Source organism: Hippocampus zosterae, chromosome 1, assembly GCF_025434085.1.
Source record: "Hippocampus zosterae strain Florida chromosome 1, ASM2543408v3, whole genome shotgun sequence".
NCBI classification, from domain to species: Eukaryota; Metazoa; Chordata; class Actinopteri; order Syngnathiformes; family Syngnathidae; genus Hippocampus; species Hippocampus zosterae.
Window position 1 is genome coordinate 29,591,164 of NC_067451.1, and position 19,309 is coordinate 29,610,472.

The window sequence follows — 19,309 nt, forward strand, 5'->3', positions numbered from 1 at the left end:
TCCCTGTGCTCTGCAACTTCAAGTAACTTCGCCACCTGGCGTTGAGATGCCTGTCATTAAAAGTCCAAATAAAACAAATTCAATCATTTACATCAAACCTTAATTGTGTACTGTACCAACCTTCGGCGGGCCGGATTAAAAAGACAAACGGGCCGGATCTGGCCCGCGGACCGTAGTTTTCCCACCTCTGATCTAGACTGTAGATGCAGTACAACTTCTTTTTTTCTGTTGTTGTTGTGGAAGAAGGAAAACAATCGTAATCATCATTACATACACTCACCATGCATACGTAGCTATTCACAAAAGTAAAATTTAATTTAACACAGTAGGGAACACGCATTAGGTGGCACACAATGGCGAGGAGGCTACTTTAGCAACCTGGGAGCCATATTTATGATGTGGTATATATTTCTATTTGATGTCTTTGTTATGTCATGTTTTGACTGGAAACCTATACAGTACTAACTTTGAGACTCAAAAAGCACCACAAAGTGCTTCACAGAAAAGACACGACAGGGCAATAAAACAGAGAAGTGGAGTGTGGATTACCTTGTTTTGGTTTGTTAGCTAGATTTTGCAGAAAACACTGAAAAAAGGGGGTACACATACAGAGTAAGAATAGATCTGCAAATAATATTTAATTATTAAATTAAATATTAAATATTATTAAAATAATTTAATAATTGCCAGATAGATTAAATAATTTCGAGAGAAAGTAGCCCTGCTAACAAACAAATGGTAAACCAAAAGGAACAACACGTAGCTTAATGGTTATCTCCTTGAGCAAGACTGTAAATTTGACCAATCGCTAGGGAACAGCTGAATGGGTCACAGCAATAAACCTGCAGTGTGGCTTTTGAAGGTGCACCAGAGCTTAAAGTTGAAAATGTGAATCTATTTTGAAAACACAGCCAATGATGTCGCCCGGTTAATCCTCTTCTTTGACCAAAAAAAGAGAACAAACCCAAATCACTTCTTCCATTTTGTCCACTAGTCCTCGTAGTAACAGAAGAACAACCTTGCATCATTGTCCCGTGCAACCGAGTGCTTGCTGCCATTGCCTCTGTTGAGAAGGCAATTATCTAACAAATTAGATTGTGCTTGTTAACATTCATTTGAATATTGGTTTCTCTGTGATTCACCAAATCCCCTCGACGACTTTGAACTTCATTTGTTATGCATGAGCGTCATTGCAAGCCACATTCATACTTTCCAACATTAATTTGGTATTCTCACTATACTGAAGGTGTGTTAATTTGTGCCTGTGTAATTGTTCCAATGCGAAGAATGCTGAGCCAAAATGATGATTCTGTTCCCATCAAGGATGTTTTCTACACTCACATAAACATATTTTCCACTTCACCAGCTACATACATCCTACTGGTTGAACTTTATTTTTCAGCATTGTGGGAGATAAAGCTCTAATAACCTTCATAACAGTAGTGAGCCTAATTTTGCCCATTTTTATCAGGGATGACCTCAGCATAAAACTTTTTTTCCCAATTTTTTTTTTCTTGGCCTAATTGAAATAATCCAGCAGTACAGATGAGTCTCAGGAATCGAGGGAAGCTGCTGGACTTTTTAAGGCAGATAAGTGTGCATATTAAATCAGGCACGAGTCGTCTGTTATTTGGGAAATAGCTCCCAATGTGACACTCACATATACTGCACCTTTACAAAAACGTTCTGCGTGTACCTGCTATTGTAGTTGTACCAATTTACGATTGTCCTTGCTGAAGGACAAATTAGGTGTTCACAGCACCAAAGTCACGGACGGATTTTTCTGACAAACTCTTTGAGAACTACTTGATTGAGAACTGTATATCAATGCGTCAAGATATTCTGAACCTATACTGTAAATGTAAAAATAATTTCACCACTCTGACGTTGTAATGCTTACAATGATTGAAAATGTTAATTTCAATAGTGTCTCTGCCTTTCATAAGTGACAATAGGCAGTTGTAGGTCTGCTTACTAGTTGCTAGTGGGGGCAATAGAACAGCTGTATTTATAATTCTGCATTTAGTTTTTCAGGATTGCCTTTACCAGAGAGAGAGAAAGAGAGTGATATATTAGAAAATGTGTTTATTGTCATGATCGTTTGCTTCAGAAAGCGGAATTGTGCACTGCACTTACTGTGATCTGCGGACTGTTATCCAGTAATGGTATTTGATTGTGGGCCTTGCCCAAGATGCTCACAATACAAACAGGAACAAATCTAGGTAAAAAGCAAGGTTTAGAATAATTATGTAACAATTAAAGAAAGCGATGTGTCACCGATTCTGCTCATAGCCTTTATGGACAGAATTTCTAGGCGCAGCCGAGGCATTGAGGGGGTCCGTTTGGTGCCCTCAGTATTGCATCTCTGCTTTTTGGAGATGATGTGGTACTGTTGGCTCCTTCAACAGGGCTCTCCAACTCTCACTGGAGCGTTTCGCAGCGGAGTGTGAAGCGGTTGGGATGAAAATCAGCACCTCCAAATCTGAAACAATGGACCTCAGTCCATTCTCAATTTACCGGTCGATCGACGTTCCAACCCTCATCTATGGTGACGAGCTATGGGTCGTGACCGAAAGAACGAGATCCCGGATACAAGCGTCCGAAATTAGTTTTCTCTGCAGGGTGTCCGGGCTCTCCCTTAGAGATAAGGTGAGTAGCTCGGTCATCCGGGAGGGGCACAGAGTCGAGCCGCTTCTCCTCCACATCGAGAGGAGCCAGATGAGGTGGCTTGGGCATCTGATTCGGATGCCTCCTGAACGCTTCCCTGGTGATGTGTTCCGGGCATGTCCCACCGGGAGGAGACCCCGAAGACGACCCAGGACACGCTGGAGAGACTATAGGGGTGTTCACACGGCACACATTTGCTCCGGCGCTGCACCGATGTATTTTGTTGCAATATATTTTACACTGCAGCAAATTGTGTGGAGCGTTCACACGTACAAAGTGAGCGTGTCAGCACCGCGTCGGTGCAGCCCCACTTGCGTTCACACGGCAGTTTCTGCAGCGGAGCAAAACGACGGAAAGCAAATGAGCTAATTGTGGTGGTTCTTTTTAAAATGTATGCATAACTCAAGTGACTACTGGACAGACACATCCTTCTCCTTCTCGGTCTCCGTGCCTTCTGCTTGAGAGTGACCGCCCCCGAAAACGTAAATCAACGAGGACTTCAATTATACTCCGAAAAGCAAACACGTGATGCGCCAAACAGAAAATCAAGGGAGGAAATCACAAAATAAGTTATATAGGGCACAGGGGGTTGTGAACCCACAACAAAGGAACAAACTACACAAACAACTCTGAGGCAGTCCAGTCTCCTACAAAAGGAAAGATGTTACAAGCCAAGTCTAGTGTCGTTATTAAACAAACACATGACGGAAGTCCGACAGAGCACGAAAGCAACGCATTTTCGCCATACGTACTCTGCACAAGCATTTGCTCTGGAGCAAATTTAACCCAGTTGCGTTCACACGTGCAATTTTGCATCGGTGCTTCTTCGCAAACGAGCATTTGCTCCGGAGCAAATTTTTAAACCACCTCCCTGAGGTGGATCAATATTTGGTCCTTTGTGAGTTGTTTTCCGGGGCTACGCCGTTGCTAATTTGCACGTGTGAACGCTCTACTGGGGCAGCTGGCCTTGGAACGCCTCGGGATCCAGAAGTAACTGGGGGAGAGGGAAGTCTGGGATTCCCTGCTAAAGCTGCTGCCCCCGCGACCCGGCCCTGGATAAGCGGTAGAAGATGGATGAATGGATGGATGTGTCATTGTGTTTCTTAGATATGATTTTAATGAACAAGCCATCGATCGGTCAAATGCAAAAAGTTGGCCATCGGTGACAGCAATCACACTGATTGCTATTAGCGAGCAAACCAGTGCATGCTAGACATGTGAGAGAGTAAGCAAAGGCAAAGAAATGGGTAATCTAAAGAAATGGCATAATCTATTACATTAAGCTCAGAAAAATATTGCTTTTTATTTATTGTTGTTCCTACTTTTGTTATGAGTGCAAGTTTGCATTTTATTTCACGAAACCCTGACTTTGGATGGTGTGCAAAACAATCACCACTCGACCATGTTCGCCAGGGGTGCCCATTAGGTAGATCCTGATCTACCGGTAGATCCAAGACAGGTCCCAAGTAGATCCGAGGAGTGTCGAGGAGGAAAAAAAAACCCAACCATTTGTGTGTTTTTGTACATGTTAGTAATATTTTTGTGGTAATGTACGCTGCACCCTAATCATCCTCAGTCTCATTTTCACACAAAAAATAAATAAAATAAAATAAAAAATAAGATAAAGCAGGTAAATCTTGAATTTACGGTGGCGCGTGAGTACGTCAACGGAAGTTGGTTGCGCTCAGCAGTCTGCAATTGCAGCTTGTAATCAGAGCTGTTGCGCTCTATCTTTTATCGTCATTATTCTCATTCAGAGTTTGCTTCATGTACAATTTACTGAGCAAAGAATAGGAATCTCGGAGGGCCCAGGGAAGCACTTTAAAACTGTACGTGTGAGCTACGATAGTTAACAGGCTGCAAAAGTGCATTGCATGCCTCAGTTTCAGGCTGTTTCTCATCATGGCGTTCATGTGTGCGTGTGTGTGCACGTGCCGGTAAGGGTAGATCCCGGGAGGTTAGTTGATCGAAAAGTAGATCTTCGGTCCAAAAAGTTTGGGCACCCCTGATGTACGCTGTCGAGCCAAGGCATCCCCAATATGCAGTTATCTTATGGCTAACCATGGCCACCCCACTAAAATATTTCTGGCTCCGCCTTTTGCGGCCAGCGAGCGTGTAAATATTTACTCATTATGTTGCCTCTGTGTGCCCAAAGAAATACTTACCTTAAATACAGAGAGGACGGGCAGTCTTTTAGATTTGTGATATGTAAATATTGGTATTTGCATGAAAAACAGCAATAACAATATTTGATACTCTGGAGCCCAAATGAATGTGCCGATGTATGCTCAGTGGTAAGCTGACACCCTATTATTAGCTTTATTTATAGTTTGAAATGACATAGCAACCCACTGAAACATATGTGCATAATGCTGCATCAGGCACAATTTTCAAGTTTCAGGCACAAGTTTCAACACATGAATTTTGGGATGCTGAGGGGGAGGCTATCAGTGCCATTACCATTTGACTGTTTCGTAACCACTTTGTATTTATCCCCAGTCGGACTTTCCCCATCAATACACCGCACTGCAGAGAAATTAATGCAATGGCTGTCCTTTCCTGAGTCATAGCACATTTTCTTTCTTGCACACATGCTTGAGCATCTGCTGTCTTGCTACACTGATCCAAATGATAATTCCTCAAAATGAATAGGTCTTTTTGTGAGTACAGTGTTGGACCATATACAAAGTCATGACTAATCTGATGCATCTTTGAGATTGCACACATATAGCCTCCTTTCTGTTATGCGCCTTCCTGGCCCACTTCCCTCACGGGGTTTCTTTGTCGGAGTTTGCTCAGAGGCAACAGCCTGCTCATCGCCAGTGTAAAGAGAGGAAGGCGATAGGGATAGACAAATAAATAAATAAATAAATAAATTTAAATGAAGCGTCTGGGACAGGCCCAGGGCGCACAAGCTGTTCAAAGACTGGAAGGGAATGAGCTCTTTCTGCCAAAGCTGCATTTTCATACAGAAAGTGAGAAGGATTCATGGGGAAAAAAAACAAAAAATGTGAGCGGTATATCAGGGGATTTGTTCCAACATCCCTTCTCCTGCCTGCAGAGGTATAAAGTGTGGTCATTATGTTTTCCCACAGAGAGTCAGGTCTCGTTCTCTACACGGAAGACACACCTGGGCAATTCACACAATCTGAAATATTTAGGTTTCATTTTAATTCAAGAAAATCTGATCATCGTAAAACATTATCCTTGGAGAAAAAATCGGAAATGCAAATAATCCAGTCAGGCAAGCTTATCCCTCGTTTTGACCCGCTCATACGGCCTAACTACAGCCACAAAAGCAAGTCATGAGAGTTGGTCAGTTCTGGCAGAAGGTAGGCTATCTTGGGTAAAGACAGACTTTTTGTTGCAGCTCTTTTATTGCCTCAGAAAGATGTGCAGGTTGTATTTAATGCACTGACCAATGAGTATGTTTTCCCAGTTACAAAAAAAGCCCCAAAAAGGTTTTAAGTGGTATTTCTAATGTAATAGCAGAGGTCATACAATACTAGATGCTAGTAGGCAAGAATAACTAAATGCCAATATCAAATTGAAAATGAATTCCCAGCCTGTCAAAAAACCTCTTAAGTCGCCTTTTGATAATGTGACGCTGTGTTCAGGGAAGACTTCCAGCCATGCTGTTCAGATTGTTGTAAAAATATAGAAGACTGGACGTAGAAATAGCTCACCTCAGTGGAACTGACAATTGATAAATCATGTCTTGAAACTTGTAAGGCAAATTGGAGCATGCTACTTGGTTGCAACCAGCAGTTGCTGTCGATTCAATCTCAACTTGTTGGCATTCTAAAGACGAAAAGGCCAACCTTTAATAAATAATATCTACAAAAATAGCAAACACTGAATAAAGACATTAAGTTAAATACCCATTCGAAGAGGAAAGTCTTTCTGAGTTTAGCTGCGGTATTGGAATCCGGGCAGGTTGCCGAGCAGAATGACTGAAAGAAATAAAGCTCAACTTTCATTCCCAAAATTTGATTACTACACTCAAATATCTGGCACCAATCTTGACTGTCACGGACCTTGTTTTGCTCTTATGTCCATCCATCCATCCATTTTCCGAACCGCTTGATCCTCACTAGGGTCGCGGGGGCTGCTGGAGCCTAGTAACTATCCCAGCCGTCTTCAGGCAGTAGGCGGGGGACACCCTGAATCATTTGCCAGCCAATCGCAGGGCACACCGAGACGAACAACCATCCACGCCCACACTCACACCTAGGGACAATTTCGAGCGTCCAATCAGCCTGCCATGCATGTTTTTGGTATGTGGGAGGAAACCGGAGCACCCGGAGAAAACCCACGCAGGCCCGGGGAGAACATGCAAACTCCGCACAGGGAGGCCGGGGCTGGAATCGAACCCGGTACCTCTGCACTGTGAAGCCGACGTGCTAACCACTGGAATTAAATTGCATTGTAGTGTTATCATCAAAGCGAAAAAGACCTGCCGGCTACAAAGATTGAGAATGTTTTGACGACAATTTATCGACCTGTCAAGGACGCAGTGTTGTGACATGAAAGTCTGCGGAGCAGAGCGTGTTTTTGCTTGTGACATGAAGCCAAATCACAGCCATCGTTTTCACCGCGAGAGGACACCTTGCTGTTTCAAAAAGCCTCACATAAAAAAGTTGCGCTCATGGGTGTCTCATTATTTTCATTGCCTTGAGGTATCAAGTCTCAAATTGATCTCGTATCTCAGCAAATACAATCTGCTGAATATGAATCAGGTGTTTGGAAATGTTCAGCAGTTGGAGCACAACCAGCACATGACAGCTATATTGTATGGCTTCATTGTGTATTAAATCATGGGCATATTGCATGTCCTATTGCAATGCTTAGTGAGGAACGGAATACATCTAACGGCTTTGCATATTTATAATATTAAAGGGAACTCTATTCCGCTACAGTTCCAAAAAAAAATAGGGAGCGAGGGTAGAAATTAAAGGCTGTTGACTATAACAATGACAAAAATCTTTCATCAACAAATTAACACACGCTTGCCCACTATTCCACAGGCTGCTTTTTCGCAAAGGGTTTCACTTCCTCTAACAAATTACCCACTGCTTTATGATTCATACATCACCTTACCAATTTCAGCCGCTAGATTTGTCACCGGGAATAAACAAGTCAAGTCAAGTCAAGTCAACAGTATTTATAGAGCACTTTCAAACAGCCATCGCTGCATACATAGTGCTGTACATGGAGCAATTTAACATGCAGAATAAACAGTAAGACAAACCGGTAATAAAGGCGGTAGAAAGCACCAAACAGTAAAACCAAGAACTAATCTAAGTCATGCTGAGTCGAATGCCAAAGAATACAAGTGAGTTTTGAGGAGGGTTATGGAGCGATGGCTGTTTGAAAGTGCTCTATAAATACATTTGAGTTGAGTTGAGTTGAGACTATCACAAAGTATGCTGGATGGACACTGTTTTCTGTAATAAAAAATGTAGGTCCATCCCAATACATTTGAATATCATGGAAGTGCATTCATTTCACTGGTTTTATTCAAAAAGTGAAACATACGCTTTATTACTTTATACCAGGGGTCCCCAAACTTTTTCCTGTGAGGGCCACATAGCTTTTCCCTTCTCTGATGGGGGGCCGGTGTCAGTTTGTAACATCAACGATCGTAGGGGAGCTTAAAAAATTTATTGTTTCCCAGAAAGCCACACATAACCAAATAACCCTTTCCAGGTTCTTCACAGAAAAAACGTCAGGAAACAAATAAGAACACTATTAATGAAATAAATAATAACTAGATAACCCTCTCTGAGTTCTTCACAGAAAAAACAGGAAATAAATGATAACTAAACAACTCCCTCTCTTTATAGCCCCTTGAAATCCACAAAAAAAGAGTTCAGCCATCTACGAGAACGCCACCTATCTTGTCTTGTTTATGTCTGCTACCGTCTTCTTCACGTGTTCTACTAATTGATCTGAGACACAACTAAAACACCGAAACATTCTATGGTGTGTAAGTAACTTTGTGACCTTTATTTCAACCCTATTTGAGTCATGGGTCATTTTGCCCCGAATACCACCTTTGTACTTTTTTTTAATACAGCTTCCATGGAAATGTGAATAAAAACATTTCAATTTTTCTGCAGTTGGGGACAATCTAGGAAAAGTCATAAAATTTCAAGTTAAAAAATTATCATTTAGGGGGGTTTTAGGGCGTTTTTAACACAGTGACGGGTCATTTTGACCCGAGGACAACAGGAGGGTTAGAGGGCCGGGTCAAATGTGCCCGCGGCCATAGTTTGGGAATCCCTGCTTTATACAGTATTACACTGATTAGCTAAACATAAGGTATATTTTTACTGACCATAAATGAAATTAAATATAATATTGATTGTTTCATTTTTTCGTTTCGTTTGTTTATTGAACATAAAACATATACAGTAATAATTTGACAGAAAGTAAGGTAAGTAAAATAGTAAAAAGGAAAGAGAATCAGTCATCATTCAACACAATTATTATGTTCAAGGGAGTAGGAAGAAGTAAAAAATGTATCTAGTCCTACCCCATGTTATGTTTTAATATACAGTATAAATAGATAATCCATCCATCCATCCATCATCTACCGCTTATCCGGGGCCGGGTCGCGGGGGCAACAGCTTTAGCAGGGAAGCCCAGACTTCCCTCTCCCTAGCTACTTCTTCCAGCTCTCCCCGGGGGATCCCGAGTCGTTCCCAGACAAGCTGGGTGACATAGTCTCTCCAGCGTGTCCTGGGTCTTCCTCGGGGTCTCCTCCCAATGGGGCATGACCGGAACACCTCACCGGGGAGGCGCTCAGGAGGCATACGAATAAGATGCCCAAGCCACCTCATCTGGCTCCTCTCGATATGGAGGAGAAGCGGCTTGACTCTGAGCCCCTCCCGGATGACCGAGCTTCTCACCTTATCTCTAAGGGAGAGCCCGGACACCCTGCGGAGAAAACTCATTTCGGCCGCTTGTAACCGGGATCTCGTTCTTTCGGTCACGACCCATAGCTCGTGACCATAGATGAGGGTTGGAACGTAGATCGACCGGTAAATTGAGAGCTTCGCCCTTTGGCTCAGCTCCTTCTTCACCACGACAGACCGATACAACGTCCGCATCACAGCAGATGCTGCACCGATCCGCCTGTCGATCTCCCGCTCCCTTCTGCCCCCACTCGTGAACAAGACCCCAAGATACTTGAACTCCTCCACTTGGGGCAAGATCTCCTCCCCGACCCGGAGGGGGCACTCCACCCTTTTTCGACTGATGACCATGGTTTCAGATTTGGAGGTGCTGATCTTCATCCCAACCGCTTCACACTCGGCTGCGAAACGCTCCAGTGAGAGTTGGAGAGCCCCGTTTGAAGGAGCCAACAGCACCACATCATCTGCAAAAAGCAGGGATGCAATACTGAGGCCCCCAAAACGGACCCCCTCAACGCTTCGGCTGCGCTTAGAAATTCTGTCCATAAAGGTTATGAACAGAATTGGTGACAAAGGGCAGCCTTGGCGGAGTCCTACCCTTCTCCAAGTCCACAAAACACATGTAGACTGGTTGAGCGAATTCCCACATACCCTCGAGGACCCTGCTAAGGGTGTAGAGCTGGTCCACTGTTCCACGGCCGGGACGAAAACCACACTGCTCCTCCTCAATCTGAGGCTCGACTTCCTGACGGATCCTCCTCTCCAGCACCCCTGAATAGACCTTACCAGGGAGGCTGAGGAGTGTGATCCCTCTGTAGTTGGAACACACCCTCCGGTCCCCCTTTTTAAAAAGAGGGACTACCACCCCGGTCTGCCAATCCAGAGGCACTCTCCCTGTTGACCACGCGATGTTGCAGAGGCGTGTCAACCAGGACAGCCCCACAACATCCAGAGCCTTGAGGAACTCCGGGCGGATCTCATCCACCCCTGGGGCCTTGCCACCGAGGAGCTTTTTAACCACATCGGTGACTTCAGCCACAGAGATAGGAGAGCCCACCTCAGAGTCCCCGGGCTCTGCTTCCTCCAAGGAAGACGTGTTGGTGGAGTTGAGGAGGTCTTCGAAGTACTCTGCCCATCGGTTCACAACGTCCCGAGTCGAAGTCAGCAGCGCCCCATCCCCACTGTACACAGTGTTAGTGGTGCACTGCTTCCCCCTCCTGAGACGTCGTATGGTGGACCAGAATTTCCTCAAAGCCGTCCGGAAGTCGACTTCCGTGGCCTCACCGAACTCTTCCCATGCTCGGGTTTTTGCCTCGGCGACCACCGAAGCCGCGTTCCGCTTGGCCAGTCGATACCCGTCAGCTGCCTCTGGGGTCCCACAGGCCATAAAGGCTCGATAGGACTCCTTCTTCAGCTTGACGGCATCCCTTACCGCTCGTGTCCACCAGCGAGTACGGGGGTTGCCGCCACGACAGGCACCAACCACCTTACGGCCACAACTCAGATTGGCCGCCTCAGCAATAGAGGCACGGAACATAGTCCACTCGGGCTCAATGTCCCCCGCCTCCCCCGGAACATGGGAAAAGCTCTGTCGAAGGTGGGAGTTGAAACTCTTTCTGACAGGGGATTCCGCCAGACGCTCCCAACAAACCCTCACAATACGTTTGGGTCTGCCAGGACGGATCGGCATCTTCCCCCACCATCGGAGCCTACTCACCACCAGGTGGTGATCAGTTGACAGCTCCGCCCCTCTCTTCACCCGAGTGTCCAGAACATGCGGCCGCAAATCCGATGATACAACTACAAAGTCGATCATCGAACTGCGGCCAAGGGTGTCCTGGTGCCAAGTGCACATATGGACACCCTTATGTTTGAACAAGGTGTTCGTTATGGACAATCCGTGGCGAGCACAGAAGTCCAATAACAAAACACCACTCGAGTTCTGATCGGGGGGGCCGTTCCTCCCAATCACGCCCCTCCAGGTCTCACTGTCGTTGCCCACGTGAGCATTGAAGTCCCCCAGCAGAACAAGGGAGTCCCCAGCAGGAGTACTCTCCAGCACACCCTCCAAGGACTCCAAAAAGGGTGGGTATGCTGAGCTGCTGTTTGGTGCATATGCACAAACAACAGTCAGGACCCGTCCACCCACCCGAAGGCGGAGGGAGGCAACCCTCTCGTCTACCGGTGTGAACCCCAATGTACAGGCACTGAGCCGGGGGGCAATGAGTATGCCCACACCTGCTCTGCGCCTCTCACCGTGAGCAACTCCAGAGTGGAAGAGAGTCCAGCCCCTCTCGAGAGAAATGGTACCAGAACCCAGGCTGTGTGTGGAGGCAAGTCCAACTATATCCAGTCGGAAATTCTCTGCCTCACACACCAGCTCGGGCTCCTTCCCTGCCAGAGAGGTGACATTCCATGTCCCAAGAGCTAGCTTCTGCAGCCGAGGATCGGACCGCCAGGGTCCCCGCCTTTGGCTGCCGCCCAGCTCACATTGCACCCGACCCCTTTGGCCCCTCTCATGGGTGGTGAGCCCATGGGAAGGGGGACCCACGTTGCCTCTTCGGGCTGTGCCCGGCCGGGCCCCATGGGTGTAGGCCCGGCCACCAGGCGCTTGCCAACGAGCCCCACCTCCAGGCCTGGCTCCAGAGTGGGGCCCCGGTGACCCGCGTCCGGGCAAGGGAAACCTTGGTCCATCTATTGTATTCATCATTAGGGTCTATGAGCCGTGCTTTGTCTGGCCCCTCACCTAGAACCTGTTTGCCATGGGTGACCCTGCCAGGGGCATAAAGCCCCAGACAACTTAGCTCCTAGGATCATTGGAACACGCAAACCCCTCCACCACGGTAAGGTGACGGCTCACGGAGGGGTAAATAGATAATGTTTACATTAATAAAAAAGAAAGAAAGTAAGAAAAAAGATGTCTCCATTAAGGCTCATGCATTTCATATTCTTTTTCTTCTGGAATACGGTACAATATTGTAATTATTTGAGGTGTATTCGAAGCAATCTTTAGCTGCAACCAAAATGTTTTCTTATTTTTTTTTTTTATAAAAAAGAAATCATGAATGTAATTATATCTATATATCTATCGAGAGCACTGGTGTCAAAGTCAAGGTCCGGGGGCCAGATCAGATCCCACCACATCATTTTATGTGGCCCGTGAAAGCAATTCAAGCATGTCAACTTCCACGACACTTGCTAAAGTCTGAAGCAAAATTTCAAATTGTCATCTATGATGTAATAACTACATGTGTTTGAACAATCCCTTATTCTTGACCTCAAAGCTAGTTATCCATCAATTTGTTATTTGCTGTGTATGCAACATGTGGAAGTGGCGAAACATTAATATGGTTTCACAAAATAACGGCCATAACGGCCCTCCAAGGGAAACCGTCACTACAACGTGGCCTGCGACAAAAATGAGTCTGACTAGATAGATCGAAAGATAGATAGATCGATAGATAGTTGAGTGTTATTTTTTAATTACCACTAGAAGAAAGTGAGTTTTCCAAAACATTCAAATTTATTGAGACGCAACGATACCTTATAGTAATTAATTGCAAATACTATCGACACCTAATCTGGCAACGAGATAAACATTATTGTCAAGCCTCATGATCAAACAACGTGTTAGTAGGTTCTCATCCAAATGCTCGAGAGGAGTGCAAGATGTGCAAACTGCATAGAGGATGTCGTTATTGGAGGTGTTTCTTGTATTGCAGCACAGCCGGCACTGGAAAGGTCAAAGCTAGAGGAGAACGTGAAGTCGTAGCTTGATGTTTAGAGCTCTCAGTGTGCCTGGCAGACTACATAAGGGTGAAGTCAAGGTCATCAGAGTTGTTGTCTGTCGTCATCGGGCTTTTAAGAAAAAAAAACTACTAGCCAGAAGCGAGACAGCCCTGGTGGATCCATTTTCAAGAGGCTATGAAAAAGAGAAATCGTATTATCAAGGAGGGCAGACTCACTAAACAAGTTTCCTTGCCCCCGTGTCACCATGCAAGGCAATTAATGGGTTAGCAGGTTTGTGTGTATGTGTGCGATATAAAAAACAACAGGAATCAATTCAGGGAGGATGGTGATTGCACAAACTGGATTTAAATTAGCTTTCTCCTTTGGAAAACGACATCAATTTTAAAGGGAAAAAAGAGCAAAATTGCATTTGGTTTGCTAAAGCAGAGATGACAATTGCGTGTGTTCTCAGGGATCGAATCTTTCCCCCTTGACAATAATACCAAGTCAATGTTCAAATGAAAGCACAAAGAAGAGAACCGTTTTGTCATTGACTCCATGAACAGATTGGTATGATTCCCTGCGATAGTCATGTTTTGCTTGCCTTTTTTCTTTTCTTTTTTTTTTTTTTTAACGGACAAGTCAGTGTGAGTTGGGTCTTTCATGAAAGAAGTTGACAGGACGAGTGTTCCATGCCAAGGGTGTCGCCTGCCACCACTGCCAGTATGTACAGCGAGCGGAACTTTTAGCTGGTCCGCTCCAGGGCAGGTGTGACGAGGCTTACAGCCAAAGTCAAGGTTAGGGCAATAAATTGCAGGATTCCAGCAAAAAAAGGTGAATATTCACAGAGAAAAGGGGATGCGTCATTATAAAAGCGCCATTAGATGCATACTGACGGGTTCTGATAGCCACTTCGGGGTGACATCCTGCGGTGCTTTGAGTTTAAAGCCATAATGATGGGGAAGTTGTCACAGTCCACTGACCCTCCCAAATGACTTGACAGTGAACCATGTGGTCACCCCAATCGCACCGCTCTGCGGGAAAACCTAACATTAAGTCCTAGGTGGACAGGTTGTCAAGAGAGTAGCGGTTTGTTACGTTGATAAGGGTACTCCATGAAAGCTGTGGCCACTTTTAAATTGATTGTTGTACCGTATTTTCACGACTATTCGACGCATCGTACTAATGGCCGCAGTCTCATTAATGGGTGACATTTCTGTATTTTACACATACACAGGACGCATCGTACTAATGGCCGCAGTTTTACAGTGGTAAAACATACGCCAGCTTAAACATACGGCATGCATGCGCGCACTCTAACACGTTAGCTTGCAGCATACGGTAGCATGCCAAGACATACAGATAAGATAAAAACACGTTTTTAAAAAGGCAACGAAAGCAGAACTGAGTTCGGGTGTATTTTATTTAGCCATCGTACAATGTTCTCACGTTTATCGATCAATCATCACCCAGAAATCCATCAAAGTCCTCATCCTCTGTATCAGAAGCAGAGGACTGCACATCTCAGTTGTCATTGAATGCATCACATGCTAGTGTGAGTTGCTACGCATTGCCGAGCGGAAAGAAGGAGCAGCAACAGCAAAGTCAACATTTCTCTCGTGTGAAGCTTTCCCACATTTGAAAGTAAAGAACAGAGCAAAACATGGTGGCAGCGCGTGTGTGTGTAGAAAGAATTGAACAATTGTGCAAGTACCGTAATCCATCAAAAACGCCGCGTTCCCTCTCGTTGTTGCGTATTGTGGCGTAACTCGCCAAGTGCTGCCTCTCACTCTTTGTAAAGTTGTGTTTGCCACCGATCATCCATTGTTCCCATGCCGTTTGCAACTTTACTTTGAACGCCCGGTTGATGCCAATGTCCAGCGGTTGGAGTTCTTTAGTCAACCCTCCGGGAATGACGGCAAGCTCAGAGTTCATTTGCTTGACTTGTTTTTTTCACCGCTGCTGTGAGATGGGCACGCATGCCAAAAGCATAACCGGTGGCTTTAAGTTTGAACTGAGCTTCGTAGGCGTGTCTTTTTGTCAAATTTATTTTCAGGGGTTCTTAGAAACCAAAACCGGAGTTGTTTTGCAACAATGCACATTGCCACACTCTATACAAGTGTTGGTACTGGCTTGAGGCGTCCACTTACACGCCCACCCTTCACCATTGGCGGACTAGCTTGCCTGTCCTCTCTCTCCCTCTCTCTCTCCCTCTCCCTCTCCATATATGTATATATACACGCCCACCCTTCCCTGATGGCCCGACTTTCCCGCATGCCTGGCCACAGTCACTTCCGCCTTTTCTCTATATAAACAGCGTGTCGGCTGTCAGTCAGATTTTGGAACTCAGTACATATAAAGGACGCTCCGCACCATAAGGCGTCCTGTCCATTTTGGAGAAAATTTAAGACTTTTAATGGCGCCTTATAGTCGTGAAAATACGGTATTCCAAATCTTACAGGTCAAATCAAAATTTGCACAGTGAAGGTGAAATTAATAATAATAATAATAATACATTTTATTTGTGGGCGCCTTATGTAATTCTGGATATTAGTTTGTAGGATAGTGTCATGATCCAAATTATTTTTTGATTCGCTAAGACAAAAGCAATACGAGAAGGGCAGAGCACAGACGTCCGCTAAGGCCGATTTGCGTGGATGTATTGCAGGCCACTATTTGGTTCATGGAGTTTGTCGTAAGATGGGAAGACAAAACACTTTTTGTTGTTTCACCGTATCGCACATTCTCAAATATTATATAAAACAGAATATTTTAAATATATATATCATTTTACACATAAAGGAGATCAACTACAATCAACTACAACTGGCAAGGTAACTGAATATCTCTGGTATTAAAAAATCCAGTCATCCACTATCTGAACCGCTTTATACTGATGAGGGTGAGACAACCATTGCTTGCTGATTTGCTCTGAGCTACCACCATCGGTGTTGTATTCATTCTACTGTTCATCAAATATTTTGCAGGCCTGCAAGCTAGAGACGTTAGCATAGTCGCTGACTCTGTAAGGAAAAGTGGAGTCTAATTAATTTGAAATACTGCACCTTTTCATCTTCCCTTGACCTAATGATGTAATCCAACAGAATCGAAGGAAAGGTGGCATATAGGTTAGATGTGGCATTCCATAGAGGCCCCTGGTCTACGCTTGCATTTGCTGAGTCTGAGGTTACTCAACAGGTCAAACCCCACCATTTCAAGGGACGATCATTCGAAGTCACAGACACAAGAGTAGGACTTGAGGATGGTGACATCTAGTGGCCAAAATAATACCTGCAACTCGCATGCATACCGTATTTTCCGCACTATAGGGTGCACCAAAAAGTCTTCCATTTTCTTAAAAGCTCACCGAGCGCCTTAAAATCCGGTGTGCCTTGTGTATTGTCCTTATGGTAATACGTCGACCCCAAGATGGCTCCTTGCTAGAGACATGCTTACAATGTTATAACTTGCTGGTGGTTCAGTGAACTGTGTTGCTGCTTTATTTAAAAAAGGTTTTTGTTGCAGCTCCGAAAAAAGGAGCCCTGTGGTGTGTTTTTTTTTTTAAACACACATTTTATTAATGTTTTTCACAGTCTCAACAAATACGGGTACGTCTTTGTCTGTCTCCGTGCCCTCTCTTCTTCCGTTCGACTCGAGAGGTGTTAATGACCGCCTCGGAAAAAGGTAAATTAACTATTCCTCCAATGAAACTATGAAAATTGAAAATAATGCATTAAAACAGAAAATCAAGCGAGAAAATCACTAAATAAATTCTATAGCCCCACTACAGGATTTATTTTGTGATGTTCTCATTTGTGAATACAGTACACATCAAAGGAATAAATCAACACTTTTGACTGTCCAGGCTCCTCCAATTTAACTCAACTCAACTCAACTGTATTTATAGAGCACTTTCAAACAGCCATTGCTATACATGGAGCAACTAACATATATACAACAATAAAGCAATAATCAGTAATAAAGATGGTAGTACGCACCAAACAGTAAAACTAAGATCAAATTTACTGACATCTGATCATTTTGTTGCAGCTACGGGGCTATAGAATTTATTTTGTGATTTTCTATTTTGATGCATAACAGTGAAACCCCTCTACAATGAAACTTACATGGGCGAAAATACCACCAAGTGTGAAAAAATCGTCATGCATTAACACATTCCCACTTTCCTGCCCCCCACAAAGAAAAAAAAACTGTTGCGTTATACGAAATCGTTTTCTTTGCTCTTGCCTCGTGATGAGATTCACGCCAACGAAGTCTAATCCAACAGCGACCTCTAGTGATGACCTCTTTTTGTCTTTTTTGTCTTTTTTGTTATCTAGTTACAATGTTACGAAATTGTGTCTTAATCTGTCAGTATGAAATAAGGCTGAAACAGGTCCTTGGGTAATTAAAGTACCTCGGTACAAAAAAATGCTTGAGACAGTTTTTCTGCCCTGATTACCTACATAGGTTTAAATTGTCAGCAAGAAGGTCAACTTTGAAATAAACCCTTAGCAAATAATATATGCCTAGGCTCACTTTTATCTTGACGTTTCGGCCACATGTCCCGGCGTATCGGCTGACTTTACACTTCCACTCTTCCAGGCTGTGTTTGGGCCATTGTTTATTGCCATCACAAACTGTTTCTACTGAAGACAACAGCTCAACATTGCACTGAAATAATGATCAGTCGCTAATTACGGGCACTAAAAAAATGACTCAATTAGGCTGACGCTGTGCTGTCCAGCGAGCACGCAGGGCTCAACTTAATAGACCCAAATGACTCTGCACACGTTGGTGCTGACAACCTGACAGAGTCGCGCCGTTCCTACTGATCACTTTTTGATGAATCAGGCTTACTCTAGTGCAGAGATGCCCAAACATTTTGGACGGAATGTCGACTTTTCGATCAACCAGCCTCCCACGATCGACCCGTTACCGCGCACGCACATACACACGCATGTCGTGATTAGCAACAGCCTGACATGGAGGCATGCGACGCACTTTTGCAGCCTGTTAGCTATCGTAGCTCACACATACCATTTTAAAGTGCTTCCTTCGGCCCTCCAGATTCCTATTCTTTGCCCGTGCCCTCGGTGAACTATACATGAAACAAACTCTGAAAGTGAATAATGATAGCAATAAAAGATATAGCGTAACAGCTCTGATTACAAGCTGCAATTGCGGACTGCTGAGCACTAACAACTTCCGGTGACGCAGGTCACGTGCCCCCGTAGGTTAAAGATTTACCTGCTTTATTTAATTTTATTTTTTTTAACACTTTTTGTGAAAATGAGTGATAGGATGATTAGGGTGCAGTTTATATTAACCCAAAAATATATTACTAACATGCATAAAAACACACAAATGGTTGTTTGTTTGTTTTTCTCCTCTACACCCCTTGCGATCGACTTGGGACCAGTCCGGTATCTACTGGTCGATCGCGATCAACTTAATGGGCACCCCTGCTCTTGTGTGTTGTTTTAGCTGCAAAATCGCTAATGTGGTTCTGATGTCACTTTGCCTCACAGACCGCAATTTATAGGGAGAGATTTATCTAAATTCTCACACTGTTTCTGCAGAGGAAATGAGTTTAAAATTAAGTACAGTATAAAATGTTGATTATCTAAAAATGACAACCGTTGGCTGCTTATCATTTAGTGGAAATGTGTCTTTTGGTTTCTGTATCTTTAACCAAGGGAAAAAATATATATACATTTTATCTGTTTTCATCTGAGTGATTATTCAATTGAAATTTCAGTCGGATATTCAAATCTGAAAATATTCAAAAGCTTCAGCCCAAGTCTTAAACTAGTTTGGTGAAACCGTGCCATCACGTCATGGATGGATGGGTTTGGTGGAAAAGAGCTCAATCTAACCACATCCCCTTGTAGAAAGTCTACCCAAAAAGAATGTACCGGTAAGCTGTTATAGCAGCAAACTGCAACTTAATTCCTTTTCCTGTTCATGTGATGGTCAAGAGTGCCATTGCT

The 19,309-nt window shown here is 44.2% G+C and overlaps 1 protein-coding gene across 3 annotated transcripts in view; it reads left to right on the top strand.

Annotated features, from left to right (window-relative positions):
- Positions 1 to 19,309, top strand: part of gria3b (glutamate receptor, ionotropic, AMPA 3b) — a 124,450-nt gene that overhangs the window by 66,486 nt on the left and 38,655 nt on the right. The gene's annotated exons all lie outside the window — the stretch shown is intronic.